At 42.8% G+C, this 19,305-nt stretch overlaps 1 long non-coding RNA gene across 1 annotated transcript in view; it reads left to right on the forward strand.

Annotated features, from left to right (window-relative positions):
• Positions 1–1,573: 1,573 nt before the first annotated feature.
• Positions 1,574–19,305, forward strand: part of LOC148000098 (uncharacterized) — a 41,601-nt gene continuing 23,869 nt past the window's right edge. The window contains exon 1 of the long non-coding RNA XR_015641255.1: positions 1,574–1,635. This is a non-coding gene — a long non-coding RNA (uncharacterized LOC148000098). The remainder of the gene's footprint in view (positions 1,636–19,305) is intronic.

Genomic DNA, 19,305 nt, shown 5'->3' on the forward strand with positions numbered 1-19,305 from the left:
CCCCCCCTCACCAGGCCTCTCCCTTCCCTGAGGCCTCAAATCTCTTGGGGATTAGGTGCATCTTCTCTCACTGAGAATTAGGTGAATCAAACTTATATTTTGTGACTTTAGTATAAACAAATGCAGAGCAGATTCAAATGAATATTTTCCCAAATAACATAACTGAACTTTTGGGTTGCATCACACATGCAGAGCATTGATAAATATATTTATCTACTCAGCGGATAAATTATGTGTGGAGCATCAACTCTGTCGCTGGTTATTCCAAAACTGGAAGCACATAATGAAACAAAGTTTAATTGTGGTCCATGATACAAACTGTGTATTGTGGGAACTGGACTGAGGATGGGGGATGAGAAGCAACAAAGTCATGTGACAAATCCAGGGAAATCTGACTCAGGGTGCCAGCATCAGGGCGCAAATCTGAGTTTATTGCGCAGCACATAAACTGATCTACTGTGAGCCAATCCCAAGCCCCTAAATCCTCTTCCAGTCGTATCTCGACACACTGTCACCATGCCCCAATGAAAGCCATGCTTGATGAGGTTCCTTAGAAGGAGTGGGCATTGTCACCTGTTAGGACTTCCCTGAAGATGAGTCAAGCAGCTGCCGTCCTGGCCTAAGGTTCCTTTTTGCTGTCTCACGGGTACCGGGAGCCATCTTAGATCTAAGGACTTGTAGGGCAGATCGGGACTCTTCGAGGAGTCGCAAGAGCCTGTGTTGCCTCCCTTTCTATCCCATTTTTTTCCTTCACAAGGTTGACCTCCACATCCCTCAAGGTATTTGTGCTTTAGGTATGGTGTGCATACCTGCATGCTAGGTATGAGCCCTGACAAAACCCTCTTAAGAAAGAGATGTTTAGTTTTAGCTCACACTTTGAGTTCCATTCAGTCATGGCAGAAGCCTGAGGTGGCTGCCCATTGTTAGGGAGTGTGGAGTGATGACTACTGACACTCAGCTACCCTTCTTTTTATATCCTTTCGGGACTCCAGTCTAGGAACTGGGGCTGCTCACATCTATGGTAGATCTTCCTACCTCGACCTAACCAATATAATGCCTCATGGATGTGCCCAGGACTTATCACCTAGGAGGTTCTAGATTCTATCAAGTTGATGGTTAAGATTAATTAACCATCATCATATTTTATCTCGAGACAATAATTTAATTTGAGGAACCAGTTAGTAGAAACTGGAGTATTTTTTATAAGCAAAAGGCCTCAGAAGAAATCTGGTCTGCTATGGAATTGAGCTGAAGAACTCATTTTACTTAATCCCTGTTAGCCTAAAAATAAACGGAGGCCCCTGAGTTTTCACATGGGCTTTCTTGGAAGTGCATGCCAGCAACAGGCACAGGATTTGTTTACTTCATGCCAGCGGCGCTTTGACCCACGGGAAAAGGCCTGTGTTACAGAAATTGATGAGAAATTCATGACTGTGTTATTTTAATTACATAGGTTTTATAATTGACATCTTTATAAATGTCAGATGGTTCATTGTTTTTAAAATTCTACACAACTTTTTTTCCCTGTTCACCTTTCCCCAGGTTTTAGGGAGAAAGCCTGAACTTCCAGATGGGGACAATGATGATGATGTCATAGCAGACATAAGTAACAGGAAGATGGCGAAACTCTACATGGTGAGTTGCTGGGGTGAAATTCTGCGTTTGGTCCTGGAGAGACTGTCTCTACTGTAGTAGGGAGCTCTCCTTGCCCTTAGAGAGAAATGTGCAGGTGATTTTTCACATATGTGTATTAAAATGATCACCCCTGTGGCTTTTGTTCTTGTCACTAATGGTAACAAAGTTACTGTTGTAACTTACAGAGTGTGTAGTTACCTGTTAGTTTGTTATATTTTGATATAGTACACCTGATAAGAATGTTTCCTTTGTAGAATAAAACACTTTGTGAGCTTTTTCTTATAAATTCTTGGTAAGATTGCAAAATATTCATCTTCTTTAGAATATCCTTTTAGTACACAAAGGGTTTTCTTTGTTCCAGGAAGGTTAACTCTCCGATCAGTGAGCTTGAAGGAAACAGGGTGGAACCAGCCTGGGGTCAGGACTGGTTGACCTAGTGCCCAGTGGCTTCTGTGGTGAATGACTGGGCACATTCTTCTGAGGCTCTGCTTTCTGAAAGGGAGGGAAGGAAGTGGGGAAAGACACGGAGAAAGTGGTTTTAGTAGGGGATTATTCAAGTTTCTTCCAATGACAGAATTTTGAATCTACTCTTGTAAAAGCAACAAAAGTCACACAACACAGCAGAGGAGACTGAAGACAAGAGTCTCCAAGTGCTTCTCTCTTACAACTTCCTAAGGAAGTGATTTGGAGCAGATAGTATCTCCCTGCACAACTTAGTGACTTTCTTCTTTTCAACAGGAAGACACTGTATTTGGTGGCTTTTAAGGACCTTCTTCCTCTTCCTCCTCTTTTCCTCTCCTTTTCTTCTTTTGAACAGGGTCTCTCTATGGTCTATGTAGTCCTGGATATCCTGTCACTAGCTATGTAGACTGGACTGACTTTGAACTTACAAAGACTACTTCCTGAATGCCAGGTTTAAAGGCATGTACCACCATACCTGGTTGCCTTTCAGGAACCAAGTTCATTGTCCTGAATGAAGATGGATTATTAATTTGCGTAACATGACTTCCTTTTTATAATGAGGAAGTGGCTTCTTTTCTTCTTTTTTTTTTTATTAACTTGAGTATTTCTTATATACATTTCAAGTGTTATTCCCTTTCCCGGTTTCCGGACAAACATCCCCCTCCCCCCTCCCCTTCCTTATGGGTGTCCCCCTCGCAACCCTCCCCCCATTGCCGCCCTCCCCCCATAGTCTAGTTCACTGGGGGTTCAGTCTTAGCAGGACCCAGGGCTTCCCCTTCCACTGGTGCTCTTACTAGGATATTCATTGCTACCTATGGGGTCAGAGTCCAGGGTCAGTCCATGTATAGTCTTTAGGTAGTGGCTTAGTCCCTGGAAGCTCTGGTTGCTTGACATTGTTGTACTTTTGGGGTCTCGAGCCCCTTCAAGCTCTTCCAGTTCTTTCTCTGATTCCTTCAACGGGGGACCTATTCTCAGTTCAGTGGTTTGCTGCTGGCATTCGCCTCTGTATTTGCTGTATTCTGGCTGTGTCTCGCAGGAGCGATCTACATCCGGCTCCTGTCGGTCTGCACTTCTTTGCTTCATCCATCTTGTCCAATTGGGTGGCTGTATATGTATGGGCCACCTGTGGGGCAGGCTCTGAATGGGTGTTCCTTCAGTCTCTGTTTTAATCTTTGCCTCTCCCTTCCCAGCCAAGGGTATTCTTTTACCTCATTTAAAGAAGGAGTGAAGCATTCACATTTTGATCATCCGTCTTGAGTTTCATTTGTTCTAGGCATCTAGGGTAATTCAAGCATTTGGGCTAATAGCCACTTATCAATGAGTGCATACCATGTATGTCTTTCTGTGATTGGGTTAGCTCACTCAGGATGATATTTTCCAGTTCCAACCATTTGCCTACGAATTTCATAAACTCGTTGTTTTTGATAGCTGAGTAATATTCCATTGTGTAGATGTACCACATTTTCTGTATCCATTCCTCTGTTGAAGGGCATCTGGGTTCTTTCCATTTTCTGGCTATTATAAATAAGGCTGCGATGAACATAGTGGAGCACGTGTCCCTTTTATATGTTGAGGCATCTTTTGGGTATATGCCCAAGAGAGGTATAGCTGGATCCTCAGGCAGTTCAATGTCCAATTTTCTGAGGAACCTCCAGACTGATTTCCAGAATGGTTTTACCAGTCTGCAATCCCACCAACAATGGAGGAGTGTTCCTCTTTCTCCACATACTCGCCAGCATCTGCTGTCACCTGAGTTTTTGATCTTAGCCATTCTCACTGGTGTGAGGTGAAATCTCAGGGTTGTTTTGATTTGCATTTCCCTTATGACTAAAGATGTTGAACATTTCTTTAGGTGTTTCTCAGCCATTCGGCATTCCTCAGCTGTGAATTCTTTGTTTAGCTCTGAACCCCATTTTTTAATAGGGTTATTTGTTTCCCTGCGGTCTAACTTCTTGAGTTCTTTGTATATTTTGGATATAAGGCCTCTATCTGTTGTAGGATTGGTAAAGATCTTTTCCCAATCTGTTGGTTGCCGTTTTGTCCTAACCACAGTGTCCTTTGCCTTACAGAAGCTTTGCAGTTTTATGAGATCCCATTTGTCGATTCTTGATCTTAGAGCATAAGCCATTGGTGTTTTGTTCAGGAAATTTTTTCCAGTGCCCATGTGTTCCAGATGCTTCCCTAGTTTTTCTTCTATTAGTTTGAGTGTGTCTGGTTTGATGTGGAGGTCCTTGATCCACTTGGACTTAAGCTTTGTACAGGGTGATAAGCATGGATCGATCTGCATTCTTCTACATGTTGCCCTCCAGTTGAACCAGCACCATTTGCTGAAAATGCTATCTTTTTTCCATTGGATGGTTTTGGCTCCTTTGTCAAAAATCAAGTGACCATAGGTGTGTGGGTTCATTTCTGGGTCTTCAATTCTATTCCATTGGTCTATCTGTCTGTCTCTGTACCAATACCATGCAGTTTTTATCACTATTGCTCTGCAATACTGCTTGAGTTCAGGGATAGTGATTCCCCCTGAAGTCCTTTTATTGTTGAGGATAGCTTTAGCTATCCTGGGTTTTTTGTTATTCCAGATGAATTTGCAAATTGTTCTGTCTAACTCTTTGAAGAATTGGATTGGTATTTTGATGGGGATTGCATTGAATCTGTAGATTGCTTTTGGTAAAATGGCCATTTTTACTAAATTAATCCTGCCAATCCATGAGCATGGGAGATCTTTCCATCTTCTGAGGTCTTCTTCAATTTCTTTCCTCAGTGTCTTGAAGTTCTTATTGTACAGATCTTTTACTTGCTTGGTTAAAGTCACACCGAGGTACTTTATATTATTTGGGTCTATTATGAAGGGTGTCGTTTCCCTAATTTCTTTCTCGGCTTGTTTCTCTTTTGTATAGAGGAAGGCAACTGATTTATTTGAGTTAATTTTATACCCAGCCACTTTGCTGAAGTTGTTTATCAGCTTTAGTAGTTCTCTGGTGGAACTTTTGGGATCACTTAAATATACTATCATGTCATCTGCAAATAGTGATATTTTGACCTCTTCTTTTCCGATCTGTATCCCCTTGACCTCCTTTTGTTGTCTGATTGCTCTGGCTAGAACTTCAAGAACTATATTGAATAAGTAGGGAGAGAGTGGGCAGCCTTGTCTAGTCCCTGATTTTAGTGGGATTGCTTCAAGTTTCTCTCCATTTAGTTTAATGTTAGCAACTGGTTTGCTGTATATGGCTTTTACTATGTTTAGGTATGGGCCTTGAATTCCTATTCTTTCCAGGACTTTTATCATGAAGGGGTGTTGAATTTTGTCAAATGCTTTCTCAGCATCTAATGAAATGATCATGTGGTTCTGTTCTTTCAGTTTGTTTATATAATGGATCACGTTGATGGTTTTCCGTATATTAAACCATCCCTGCATGCCTGGGATGAAGCCTACTTGATCATGGTGGATGATTGTTTTGATGTGCTCTTGGATTCGGTTTGCCAGAATTTTATTGTGTATTTTTGCGTCGATATTCATAAGGGAAATTGGTCTGAAGTTCTCTTTCTTTGTTGTGTCTTTGTGTGGTTTAGGTATAAGAGTAATTGTGGCTTCGTAGAAGGAATTCGGTAGGGCTCCATCTGTTTCAATTTTGTGGAATAGTTTGGATAATATTGGTATGAGGTCTTCTATGAAGGTTTGATAGAATTCTGCACTAAACCCGTCTGGACCTGGGCTCTTTTTGGTTGGGAGACCTTTAATGACTGCTTTGATTTCCTTAGGAGTTATGGGGTTGTTTAACTGGTTTATCTGTTCCTGATTTACCTTCGATACCTGGTATCTGTCTAGGAAATTGTCCATTTCCTGAAGATTTTCAAGTTTTGTTGAATATAGGTTTTTATAGTAAGATCTGATGATTTTTTGAATTTCCTCTGAATCTGTAGTTATGTCTCCCTTTTCATTTCTGATTTTGTTAATTTGGACGCACTCTCTGTGTCCTCTCGTTAGTCTGGCTAAGGGTTTATCTATCCTGTTGATTTTCTCAAAGAACCAACTTTTGGTTCTGTTGATTCTTTCTATGGTCCTTTTTGTTTCTACTTGGTTGATTTCAGCTTTGAGTTTGATTATTTCCTGCCTTCTACTCCTCCTGGGTGTATTTGCTTCTTTTTGTTCTAGAGCTTTTAGGTGTGCTGTCAAGCTGCTGACATATGCTCTTTCCTGTTTCTTTCTGCAGGCACTCAGCGCTATGAGTTTTCCTCTTAGCACAGCTTTCATTGTGTCCCATAAGTTTGGGTATGTTGTATCTTTATTTTCATTAAATTCTAAAAAGTTTTTAATTTCTTTCTTTATTTCTTCCTTGACCAGGTTATCATTGAGTAGAGCATTGTTCAATTTCCCCGTAGATGTGGGCATTCTTCCCTTACTGTTATTGAAGACCAGTTTTAGGCCGTGGTGGTCCGATAGCACGCATGGGATTATTTCTATCTTTCTGTACCTGTTGAGGCCCGTTTTTTGACCAATTATATGGTCAATTTTGGAGAAAGTACCATGAGGAGCTGAGAAGAAGGTATATCCTTTTGCTTTAGGATAGAATGTTCTATAAATATCCGTTAAGTCCATTTGGCTCATGACTTCTCTTAGTCTGTCGACATCACTGTTTAATTACTGTTTCCATGATCTGTCCATTGATGAGAGTGGGGTGTTGAAATCTCCCACTATTATTGTGTGAGGTGCAATGTGTGTTTTGAGCTTTAGTAAGGTTTCTTTTACGTATGTAGGTGCCCTTGTATTTGGGGCATAGATATTTAGGATTGAGAGTTCATCTTGGTGGATTTTTCCTTTGATGAATATGAAGTGTCCTTCCTTATCTTTTTTGATGACTTTTAGTTGGAAATTGATTTTATTTGATATTAGAATGGCTACTCCAGCTTGCTTCTTCTGACCATTTGCTTGGAAAGTTGTTTTCCAGCCTTTCACTCTGAGGTAGTGTCTGTCTTTGTCTCTGAGGTGTGTTTCCTGTAGGCAGCAGAATGCAGGGTCCTCGTTGCGTATCCAGTTTGTTAATCTATGTCTTTTTATTGGGGAGTTGAGGCCATTGATATTGAGAGATATTAAGGAATAGTGATTATTGCTTCACGTTATATTCATATTTGGATGTGAGGTTATGTTTGTGTGCTTTCATTCTCTTTGTTTTGTTGCCAAGACGATTAGTTTCTTGCTTCTTCTAGGGTATAGCTTGCCTCCTTATGTTGGGCTTTACCATGTATTATCCTTTGTAGAGCTGGATTTGTAGAAACATATTGTGTAAATTTGGTTTTTTCATGGAATATCTTGGTTTCTCCATCAATGTTAATTGAGAGTTTTGCTGGATACAGTAACCTGGGCTGGCATTTGTGTTCTCTTAGGGTCTGTATGACATCAGTCCAGGATCTTCTGGCCTTCATAGTTTCTGGCGAGAAGTCTGGTGTGATTCTGATAGGTCTCCCTTTATATGTTACTTGACCTTTTTCCCTTACTGCTTTTAATATTCTTTCTTTATTTTGTGCGTTTGGTGTTTTGACAATTATGTGACGGGAGGTGTTTCTTTTCTGGTCCAATCTATTTGGAGTTGTGTAGGCTTCTTGTATGTCTATGGGTATCTCTTTTTTTAGGTTAGGGAAGTTTTCTTCTATGATTTTGTTGAAGATATTTACTGGTCCTTTGAGCTGGGAGTCTTCACTCTCTTCTATGCCTATTATCCTTAGGTTTGATCTTCTCATTGAGTCCTGGATTTCCTGTATGTTTTGGACCAGTAGCTTTTTCCGCTTTACATTATCTTTGACAGTTGAGTCAATGATTTCTATGGAATCTTCTGCTCCTGAGATTCTCTCTTCCATCTCTTGTATTCTGTTGGTGAAGCTTGTATCTACAGCTCCTTGTCTCTTCTTTTGGTTTTCTATATCCAGGGTTGTTTCCATGTGTTCTTTCTTGATTGCTTCTATTTCCATTTTTAATTCCTTCAACTGTTTGATTGTGTTTTCCTGGAATTCTTTCAGGGATTTTTGTGTCTCCTCTCTATGGGCTTCTACTTGTTTATTTATGTTTTCCTGGAATTCTTTCAGGAATTTTTGCGATTCTTTCAGGCATTTTTGCGATTCCTCTCTGTAGGCTTCTACTTGTTCTCTAAGGGAGTTCTTCATGTCTTTCTTGAAGTCCTCCAGCATCATGATCAAAAATGATTTTGGAACTAGATCTTGCTTTTCTGGTGTGTTTGGATATTCCATGTTTGTTTTGATGGGAGAATTGGGCTCCGATGGTGCCATGTAGTCTTGGTTTCTGTTGCTTGGGTTCCTGCGCTTGCCTCTCGCCATCAGATTATCTCTAGTGTTACTTTGTTCTGCTATTTCTGACAGTGGCTAGACTGTCCTATAAGCCTGTGTGTCAGGAGTGCTGTAGACCTGTTTTCCTCTCTTTCAGTCAGTTATGGGGACAGAGTGTTCTGCTTTCCGGCGTGTAGTTTTTCCTCTCTACAGGTCTTCAGCTGTTCCTGTGGGCCTGTGTCTTGAGTTTTCTTGCAGCAGAAAATATGGTCTTACCTGTGGTCCTGAGGCTCAAGTTCGCTCGTGGGGTGCTGCCCACGGGCTCTCTCAGCGGCAGCAACCAGGAAGACCTGTGCAGCCCCTTCCGGGAGCTTCAGTGCACCAGGGTTCCAGATGGTCTTTGGCTTTTTCCTCTGGCGTCCGAGATGTGTGTGCAGGGAGCAGTCTCTTCTGGTTTCCCAGGCTTGTCTGCCTCTCTGAAGGTTTAGCTCTCCCTCCCACGGGATTTGGGTGCAGAGAACTGTTTATCCGGTCTGTTTCTATCAGGTTCTGGCGGTGTCTCAGGCAGGGGTCCTGCCGCTCCTGGGCCCTCCCCCACGGGAGCCCAGAGGCCTTATACAGTTTCCTCTTGGGCCAGGGATGTGGGCAGGGGTGAGCAGTGTTGGTGGTCTCTTCCGCTCTGCAGCCTCAGGAGTGCCCACCTGACCAGGCGGTTGGGTCTCTCTCTCACCGGGTCTGGGAGCAGAGAGCTGCTGCTCGCCTGGATCCGGGGGTGTGGGACTTCCGGTAAACACAGAACGTGCCCGGTCCTAGAGAAATTCTGCTTCCGCGTGTCCCAAGCTCACCAGGCAGCTTTCTTGCAGCAGAAAATTTGGTCTTACCTGTGGTCCCGAGGCTCAGGTTCGCTCGTGGGGTGCTGCCCAGGGGCTCTCTGCAGCGGCAGCAACCGATTACCTCATCTCTTATCTGTTTCTCATTCACTTCCTCTCCTGAGAGATCCTCTCCTCTCTGGGAACTGCTGTGGTTTAAATAAGTATTACCCAGAGGCCTGTGTGTTAAAGGCTTCTTTCTAGTCCTGGCACTAGCAAGAGACATGGGACTTTTAAGAGGTAGGGTCTAGTGAGAAGACTGTAGGTGGTGGAGAGTACACCCTTAAAGGGAACTATGGGACTTTCCTCTTTCACTCTCTTTTCACAGCTAGACATGACTGCTTCACCAGAGACCTGCAGCAATTGGACCAACTGACCATGACCAAAACATTGAGCCAAAATAACCTTTCCTATTTTAGAGTGACTAGGCTCAGGGGTTTTTGTTACAGCAGTGTAAAGTTGACTTACACGGGAGTAAGGGATGTTTAATATTTCAGGGCACTTTTGGTTTGCATTGTTTTTTCTTAAGTCATAGTGTCAATGGAGCTCAAATTTCCTACAGAAAAAGAAGACAGGTATTTCTGTGTTAGTTACTTTTCTGTTGCTGTAATAAATAATCAATCATGACCAAGACAACTTCTAAAAGGAAGGGTTTATTCAGTGGCTTACAGTTCAATGAGGAATAAGGGTCTATAACCGGTACCAGCATATCGAGGAGGAATGGCAACAGGTGGACTTGGAGTCTGGACAAGGAATCGAAGAGCTCACATCTTGAACCATAGGCACAAGGCCCAGAGACCTTAAATTCTCAAAGCCAGCCTTCAGTGACATACTTCTTCTAACACAGGTGTGCTTCCTAAACCTTCCCAAACAGTGCCACCAACTGGGAACCAAGTGTTCAAATATCCAAGGCAATTAATTTATAAAGGGGAAAAGGGTATCTGGCTTACAATTTGCAGGTGTAAATCAGACTAGATGGTTTAGTTGGCCTCTGGTAGGGATGGCAAGGGTATGCCAGAGCCAACAGCTAGTATAAAAGCCAGGAAGTAGAAAGAGACCGAGATGAGGGCCCATAATCCCCTTTGAGGGTTTATCCCCAGTAGCCCAAGGGCCTCCCAACAGGCCCCACCTTGTGAAAAGCCATAGCACCTCCCAATCAACCATGCTGGGAAACAAATCAATGGTGTGTAGATGTGTCAGGAACAATGCTTGTACTATGACCCCAGCTCAAGGTGGTCAGTTATTAGACTAAGGATGCTATAACAGGAACTGGAGTAACTTGGGGAAATCTCACAAATACAGCATGGATGGTGGAGGACATGGCTCAGGAGCAGCCATAACTGAAGTCATGGTGTACTAGTCATGTTTTCCCCTTCAACGGCTACCACAAATTCTCCATAAAGAACCAGCACCCGAGGGCCACATGTGCTGGCACATGTCTTTAGCAGAGATCAGCCTGGTCTACAAGTTCTAGGACAGCCACAGCTACATAGAGAGACATTGTCTCAATGAATGAATGAATGAATGAATGAATGAATGGATGGATGGAGTGAATGAATGGAGTGAGTGAATGAATGAATGAATGGAGTGAATGAATGAGAATTAGTATTTGAGTCTTCTAGAAGCCCCTGGTACAACCAACCACTAACCATACTGAGCTCAGCAGTGTGAATTCAGTGCCCAGCCAGACATCTTTGTAATTCAAATTCTTGAAGTTTTCCTCTCTCCTCCGTGTGCCAAGGTAGAGGTAGGCAGCTTTTCCCTATGGCATTTCATCACAGTACAGCTGTTTCCTCATCGTAGTAGGGCTGTTTCCTACATTCCTTACACAGAGTTAGCTTTAATGGCTTACCTCTGTACGGATGTTCTATTAGGTATCATGGCTTTTGTCACGGTCTTTTTGTACTATTATGATGAACTATCTTGTCCTGGGTAAGTTATAAACAACATAAATTTATTTGGTTTTGAAATTCAAGGGAGTGTAAGCTCAGGAAATTACAGAAGTAGTAACTTGTAACAGCCTCTCTTCTGAGGGTGCTAATTTCAGCGTTGAGGTGTAGAGCTCAGTGGTAGAGTGCTTGCCTAGTATGTACATCATCCTGCTGTCTTAGTTATGGTTTCATTGCTGTGAAGAGACACTGTGACCACAGCAACTCTTATAAAGGAAAACACTTAATTGGGACTGGCTTACAGTCTCAGAGATTCAGTCCATTACCATCATGGCAGGAAACATGACAGAGAATGGGCAGCATGGTGCTAGAGACTCTGAGAATGCTACATCTTGGTGCAAAGGCAGCAAGGGAGACTGTCCACACTGGGCATAGCTTGAGACTAGGAGACTTCAAATCCTGCCCCCACTATGACATACACTTTCTACAAGATCACACCTAGTCCAACCAGGCACACCTCCAACCAGTGCCACTTCCTATGGGCCAAGCATTCAAGCACATGAGTCTGTGGGGGGTCCTACCTATTCAATCCACCACACCTGGAGTCAATTCCCAGCACTGGGGCCAAGGAAGGCACTAATGTAGGCTTTGATTTTTTTCAAAACCTACTTTAATAAACGGTTCTCAAATGCAATTACCTCCCTTCTAGCCCACCACGTACCAGAGGTAGTGAAAAAGAAAGGTTATTAGGACATGAGGGAAATGAACCTGTTTAGAAATAGCTCTTTGGGGGCAGATTCCAATCTCTGTTGTCAGGATACCACCAGTTCAGTCTGCTACAAACTACCAAATATAAATCAGCAGCTTGATCCATATAAACCTCCATGCACGTCCGTGGAAGCAGCGAGAAGCTAGCAGAACATCACGAGTTCTTTGGTGAATCACTCTCTTTGTCACAGATCAAGTAATGATCAGCAATGAGGTGTGAGGCCGACCAGTATGTGAACATCCTCCAAGGTCAAGCAGTACATGAGCATTGTTAGCCAAGACTGTCACGGCAGAGCAAGGCCAACCAATGCTAGGGCCTTGTCCCACCATCTGTGGAGTCATATTCATATTCTTTCTAAACATGTGTCCTTTCACAAGTCTGCTTCAGCGAAACATCCTCTTACTGTGTCTACTTCAGCACCCAGTCTTCCATGCATCTGCTTGAGCAAAACGTACTCTCACCTGTCCGCCCCAGCAGAGCATTGTTATGACCCGAGTCTCCAAAGAAACCAGAAATTTCCACTTCACACTAATCCCATTTGTGCAGCCTCATTCCCTAACTACCTCCTAAAGGCTCCGCATCATAACTCTACGGTGTTGTAACTAAGTCCCAGCCCAGAAATTTTGAAAGGACTCCAATATTCACACCACGGCGAGCGTATGGTATTTGCTCACAGTGTGGATGTTTGGTCGTAACGTGAAATTGTACAGCACACGTTCCCTGAGGGAAAACGGGACTTTGAAGAACTGCAGCGTACCTTATGCAAATGCTGTGGAGAGCAAAGGGTCTGCCACTTTCAGTTAGGAGCAAAGCTGCATAGATTGTTGCTCCCCTGCATGTGCGGAGAAGCTGGTCCAGGGCTCTCTCTGAACAACAACATCTGGGGAGGCTCCCAGGTCTTATGCAGAACAGTGTAGGATACACATCAAACCTATACACACCCTCCCCTATATAACCATCTCCGGATTGCCCTTAGTTCTTAATTCAATATACGTGTTTGTAAACAGCAACTATATGAATAGTTACTAGACTAGATTGTTTAGGGAATAGCCTTGAGGAAAAAAACACCAGCAAGCTCCATGCAGACGCACTTGGCTTTGGAGTATATTCTATCTGCAGTTGGTTGAATGTGAGGATGTGGCACAGAAGACCACCTCATCCTCACATCGGCATGCAGGGAGTCCGTGCACAGAAGAAGCCACTGAAAGGGCTTGAGCAAAATGTTTGTAACAACAAAGTAGCAGTGACCTAACCCTCCTTGGGGAGAAGAATAAGCTGGTTTTCATGCTCCGTGCAGCAGTTAGACTGAAGGTTTTCAGGCTGGGAAGATCTGAACAGTGTCCGAGTAACATGACACTGAGAGGAAAAAGTACAGTGGGTTATTGTTTCCGTGCATCTCGGAAGCAGTAGAGGTAGATATATACACGATGCGGTAAAAAGAGACCAGACACCGAGACACTCTGAATGGCACGAGTGCCACCTTTGCATGCAGGTTGGTGCTTTTACCATATCTGGTTTTGTCTATTATTCTGAGGCTGGAAATGGTACCTAGTGCCTTGTGCATGAGAGTTCCTATGCAGCTACATCCGGGTTTTAAAAGGGAGAGGGCATTGCAGTGGTATAGTGAAACGGTACTACTTTTATTTTAGTAGCGAGATACATTTTGGTGTAATATATAGATATCAGTTATGCTACTTTTTGTATATTTGATAAATTTCATGGATCACAAATAGAACTTCTATAATATATATATAAAGCGGTAAAGAGATATATCAAAACATTCCTTGTTGCTTGTGCCAGCAAGGGAGGAGCGCATGCTTCTCTCTTTCTTGATTTTCTGCATTTCATGACTATGTGATGTTTATAATGAAAAAAAAGTACAGATTTAAATTTCTTTTAAAAGTAATTATATAAAAAAGAAAAACAAATGCACTGCCACGACAGAGTTCCTAAGCCCTATGTGTTTGCATCGGCCTCTTGGCCAAGAGGGAGCCCTTTGTGAGGTATGATTAATAAAACCCTCAGGGCAGAGTGCTAGTGGGCTCTAGGCCAGGCTCATGTCAAACAGTGAGCACACTGTTACCGCCACTGACACCAGTATTTCCGCAGGAACCAGTTGATAGACTCCGTCTGAATGCATCATTTGTGCCAAGTGAAAAAAGTTCCTATTGGCCAGCTAGCCTCCGGACTGGAAAGGAACAGGCCTGTTTTATTTAGGTTTTTATTCAGATTTGACCGCTGCCCATTTTAAGCCAGCATCTTTAGAGTGACCTTGTTAATTCAATACAGATTTTGTGACATTAGGTCCTGGGCCCACACAAAGGTGCATCCAATTGTCTGTGGCCTGCTTGAGGACATCGGAGGCTCTAAAAAATATAAATACAGGTCCCAAAAGCATCAGGAAAGCCGCGTCCTTTGGGGATTTCCAGGAAAGACAGAGCTCTTTTAAGAATCCCACACTGTCTTTAGCTGCTTCTCCTGGAATTATTTCCCAATCACCCCACTGGGGGAAATACGACTCACCTCAGGGGTAGGGGTGCAAGGATGACAATGTCATAGTGCCCTTAAAACCTAACAATGGCCATAATTTAGCCTTTATACTTAGGGTCCTGTTACAAGTCTCTCTCTTCTGCTTGTGCCTGGAATCCCTCAGTAGCTCTTTGGGGACCTGCTTGCTGTCTGCCCTATCACTTTCCATGGTTTAAGTGACCTTTGGTCAGCTGCCGTCAGAGAATAGTAGATGGAAAGTTTAGAAATGAGCCATTCAGAAGCTTTGAACAACTTTTCAGTAATCCTGTTGTTATAGCTGTTCTAGTTACTGTTGTTACGCTTGCTGCTTACTGTGCCTGCTTACAAGTTAAACTTCATCACATGAATATATAGTCAGGAAATATATAGGATACATCAAGTTCAGTGCTACCTGTAGTTCACCATCCCTAGGGTTGCACGATGAGTCCCTTGTGGGCAAGTGTGTGTAGGATCTGCTGTAGAGTCTTGACCCCTGCTTCATTTCATTATCTGTCTCCACCCAATTTTCTCTGTCTTCTCCTTAGTTTTTGTATGAGTTCTCCTAGCCTTTCATGTCTAAGAAATCTAGAATCATCAGACTAGTTTTTATTAATAAATTATTTATTTAATTAAAGACATTTAACCAAAGATAAGCTTGCTACCAACATTAACTACCTAGAAAGGAGGGTTTTGAGAGGGAAGGTGACTTGTTTGGCCAGAGGAGCACTTAGAACTTGAGTGTGTCATCTCAAATGGCAGAGATGGCTTCTGTTTGGTCTCATGTGAAATCGTCATTTAATGTTACATGGAACAGTGTCATGGTTGCACTGCCTTCCATTGCCGATAATCTGAATGCTGAGATACTTGTGGTAAAACAGATAAACAAATAGAACCCAAGACTAATACGGAGCCCACTCTTTATGGATGGTTCAGGATGGATAGTGTGGCAAATTGAATTTTTATTTTGTGGACATTGGCCAAGTCAGCCCTAGCAGGAGTGGGTCATTGGCCCAGGACCAGTGAAATGTTTACTGAATAGAACAGATCAACTAATAAGCCTAGAGACAGAAAGCTTTCAGCGATAAATCCATTATGAAAAAGTGTTGCATTTTCATAGATATTGAGAATAGAAGCAGTTCGGTATAGCCCTCATTAATCCACACTGCTGTCTAGCAGGGCCAAGATATGCTCAAATTTCGTCATCTACAGCTTCTTTGTATTATTTTGAGCCAAATTCTAGGTGTCATATCATTACACCTATAAATATGATAGTGTAAACTTCCTAAAATAGCGAAACTTTCAAAAACCATACCAATGTAATACTTATTACCAAATTATAGCATTTTTTTCAAATTTTGCAGTCTTGTGAATTTTTTAAATGGTTTACTCTGATCAAGATAAATGAAAATGTCAAATTACTGTAAGTATCTGTTTTGCCTCTGAAGTATTTTCTGATTCATAGTATTGTAAACTAGGTCAACACCCCCATTGAGGTTCATACAACTGAATGAGAGAGTCTCAAAGAAAATTGGTGCATTCTTTTAATCCCAGAACTCTAGAGGCAAAGGCTGACAGATCTCTGAGCTTGAGGCAAGCCTAGTCTATAAAGTTCCAGGCTAACCTGAACTACACAGCAAGACCTTGAGTCCACAGATTAAAAAGAGATCAATTTCACCGTGGGTAAGTAGTGAGTGACAGTCTCAGCATTATTCTCTCCTCCACGAGTCTAGTTCTTTCTGCAGAGATTCATCCAGTGCTGTGATCTCCAAAGATGTCTGGTTTCATATGGTGATTCATTTGACAGAGCAAGAGTTAGAAACTGGGCTATTTCAAGTATTCTGCTGAGGAGATGGTTCAGCCAGGGCACACTTATCATGCAGGCATAAAGCCTTGATTTCCCATGTAAAAAACTGGACTCAGAGTATGTGCTTGTAATCCCAGCTCTGGGAAGATGGAGACGGGGGCAGGGTGTCTACTGGGTTCACTGACCAGGGAGACTAGCTGAATTGGTGAGTCCTAGGTTAAGGGAAAGACCCTGTCTCATCATATGAGGCAGGGAATGAGGAAGATATCCAGAACTGACCTTTGCCCTCCATACACATGCCTTGGTCTTGGTGTCTCTTCACAGCAACAGATACCCTAACTAAGACAGTATCCTTAGCAATAGGTCTTGCCGTATAATGTTCTAGAGGGCAACCAAGAATAGTGGCAATAGCCTGTAATGTTTGGGAAGGTGTATGTGACTACTGTCCTATAAGTCGAAAGAAAGAAAGAAAAAAAGAAAGAAAGAAAGAAAGAAAGAGAGAGAGAAAGGAAGAAAGTGAGAGAGAGAGGGGGAGAAAAGGAAGGAAGGAAGGAAGAAAGAAGGAAAGAAAAGGAAAGAAAAGAAAAGAAAAGAAGCCATACTTGGCACTGGGCTTTCTGTAGCACATGATACATGAAGAGTCATTTACCCCATCCTGTAGGGTAACTCTGTTTAAACTCTATTTATATATGTTTATGTATATATTTTGGGAAGTTTCTACAGTAGAAACTACTTTTCATACATCCTTTTCAAAGGTTTGTATTTTTAGTTATCTCTCCCCATTCTTCTCTACCCTGTCCTCCCATCCCCATCCCATTTAACCCTTCCTGTTCTATCATTGCCCCTTCTCTCTTTGTACTGTCTATACTCCTGGGAATTGGTCATTTCTCTCCCAACCAGAATAAACTGAGTGAATCCGGGCTATGGGGCTATCCACAGGGCGGAACTACAGTACCTTTTCTGTGTATTATCTGGTCACAAGCACAGTTCTATTCCAACCTCTCTGCTTGCATTTTCCCTTCCTCTCTTCATCTTTTGCTTATCTTTGATAACATGTCCATACTGACCACAGGTAAGATATGACATATAAACTCATCTAAGTCACTACTTCTTAAAATGTGGTCAGTAGGCATCTAGTAATACTGTATCACTTCTGCTGGCTGAGATGGAAAGGGGCAAAGGTGGCTTTTTAGTTCCTGACATCACAATTTAAGGGTAAAGAAAGTGACAAGGGACAGGACAGGACAGGACAGGACAGGAATTAAGGGCAGATAGAAATTTAGATTTCCATAATACCTACTGTTGTGACACCTCTCTGCTTCCAATGTAGCCATTGGTCTTTGGCAACATGAGGACATTTGTCACTTTTAATTTTGACAATTTTACTCCCATTTTGGTCATTTCATGCTTAATTTGTAAATAGTAGGAATAGATTTCACGTTTATGGAAATAAAACAACTGGATATAATATTATAATGAAAACGTAAAAACCCCACAGGTTTGTGGGTCCTTTGTGTCCTTTATCTGTAAGAGATTAAATTTCACTTTGACGGGAATACAGTGGATTCCACTGATTCGACCTTGACATCCGTTCTCTCCATTGAGGTCTGTTCGGCTATGATAATAAAACACCTAGGGCTGGGAAACTAAGACACAGCAAAAATGCCTGACTCACGGAGCCTGGGAGAACAAGATTCAGTTCCAGCAGATGTTCATCTGATGAGAGCTGCCGTCCACCTCACAAATGACACTACCCTACTGTGTCCTCACAGTGACAGGGGCAAGCATGAAAGAGGGCACTAACCATGTTCAAAAGGCTTCACTTCCTACGACTATTGTAGTAGGTCCTGTGCCTCGAATGTATGAATTTGAGGGAGTTATAAACATCCAGACCACAGAGCTCACTGTTTCTGCTTCTTAATAGACTCATAACTTTAGCTGATCTGCCATCCCTGAAGTTACAGGTCTAAATGAGACTTCCACCCCCAAGTCCCAAGTCTCGGATGGTTCAGAGGCAGTCAGGGCAACCCCATGTTATTAGCTCATGATTGCTTTAAATGTGAGCACATGATGCATTTTGTCCAGAAAGACTCAAAGGACAGACAGGAGTCATGTTTTTCAGAAACATTTTTTCACTGTTAGTGAGGTATACATACTTCCTTGTTGCTGGGAAGGAGTGGTGTCCGGATGTGTCCCTTGTTGCAGTTGTCTCACAAGAGCAAGGGCAGAACTAGAATGTGAGGACGGAAAAGCAGGGAGAAGAAAATGACGAGTCCTGGATGGCCTTCTGTTCTCGTTGAACCTTGAGAACAGTGAGTCCTGGAGAGCCTCCGCCCCTGACTTCTCATTTCAAGAGAGGGAATTTCCCTGCTCTTTGGAGTCTGGGAAGGGGTATGCCTGAGGATATACATGCTCCTTGGCCCCCTTCCCTTACTGGGTGAGGAGTTCCTAGAGGCCTTGGGGCCCAGCATCTAGCACAAGAGATGAACTAGAGAGAACATGTGACAGATTATGAATGAAGGGACCCAACCTCTAGACTACATAGCAGGTGAACAGATGAGCCACAGTGTATGCTGTTAGATGCAGAAGCAACTCTGGTGTCTATATGCTCAAGCGCTGTCAGCCTGAAGGAAGCTGCCTTTGACCGAGTTGTGTTGGAAGACATCACGGAATGACAAGTAGCCTCATAAGGAGCGCATATCAGAGCGATTAATAGGAGTGCACAGACACGCTCTGTAGCAACAGTAAGGCACAATGGAGCCCAAGTAAAGCCCAGGCCTGGATTTCCAATGCATTAGGCAGCATGCAACAGCCACACTTCACACCAATAACTGCCGCTGGAGAAAATAGATATGGTTTTCTCAAACAATGAGCCTGACTGAGCGGGCAGGGATTAGTTCTCTTCAAAAAGGAAGGCGGGAGCCAGAGCTGACTAAGACAATGTGACCACTCTCTATTCCCAGCTGGGGACTTAGAGGAAAACAAGAATGAATCTCTCTTTCTCATGTTAACTTAGCTTTTATTCACAAAATTGATCAAGAATGGTAATGGAAGATCCCAGGGCTGTAAGCAGAGCTGCTCTGTAAGAGC

This window comes from Rattus norvegicus, chromosome 17, assembly GCF_021556685.1.
Source record: "Rattus norvegicus strain SHRSP/BbbUtx chromosome 17, alternate assembly SHRSP_T2T, whole genome shotgun sequence".
Lineage (NCBI taxonomy): Eukaryota > Metazoa > Chordata > Mammalia > Rodentia > Muridae > Rattus > Rattus norvegicus.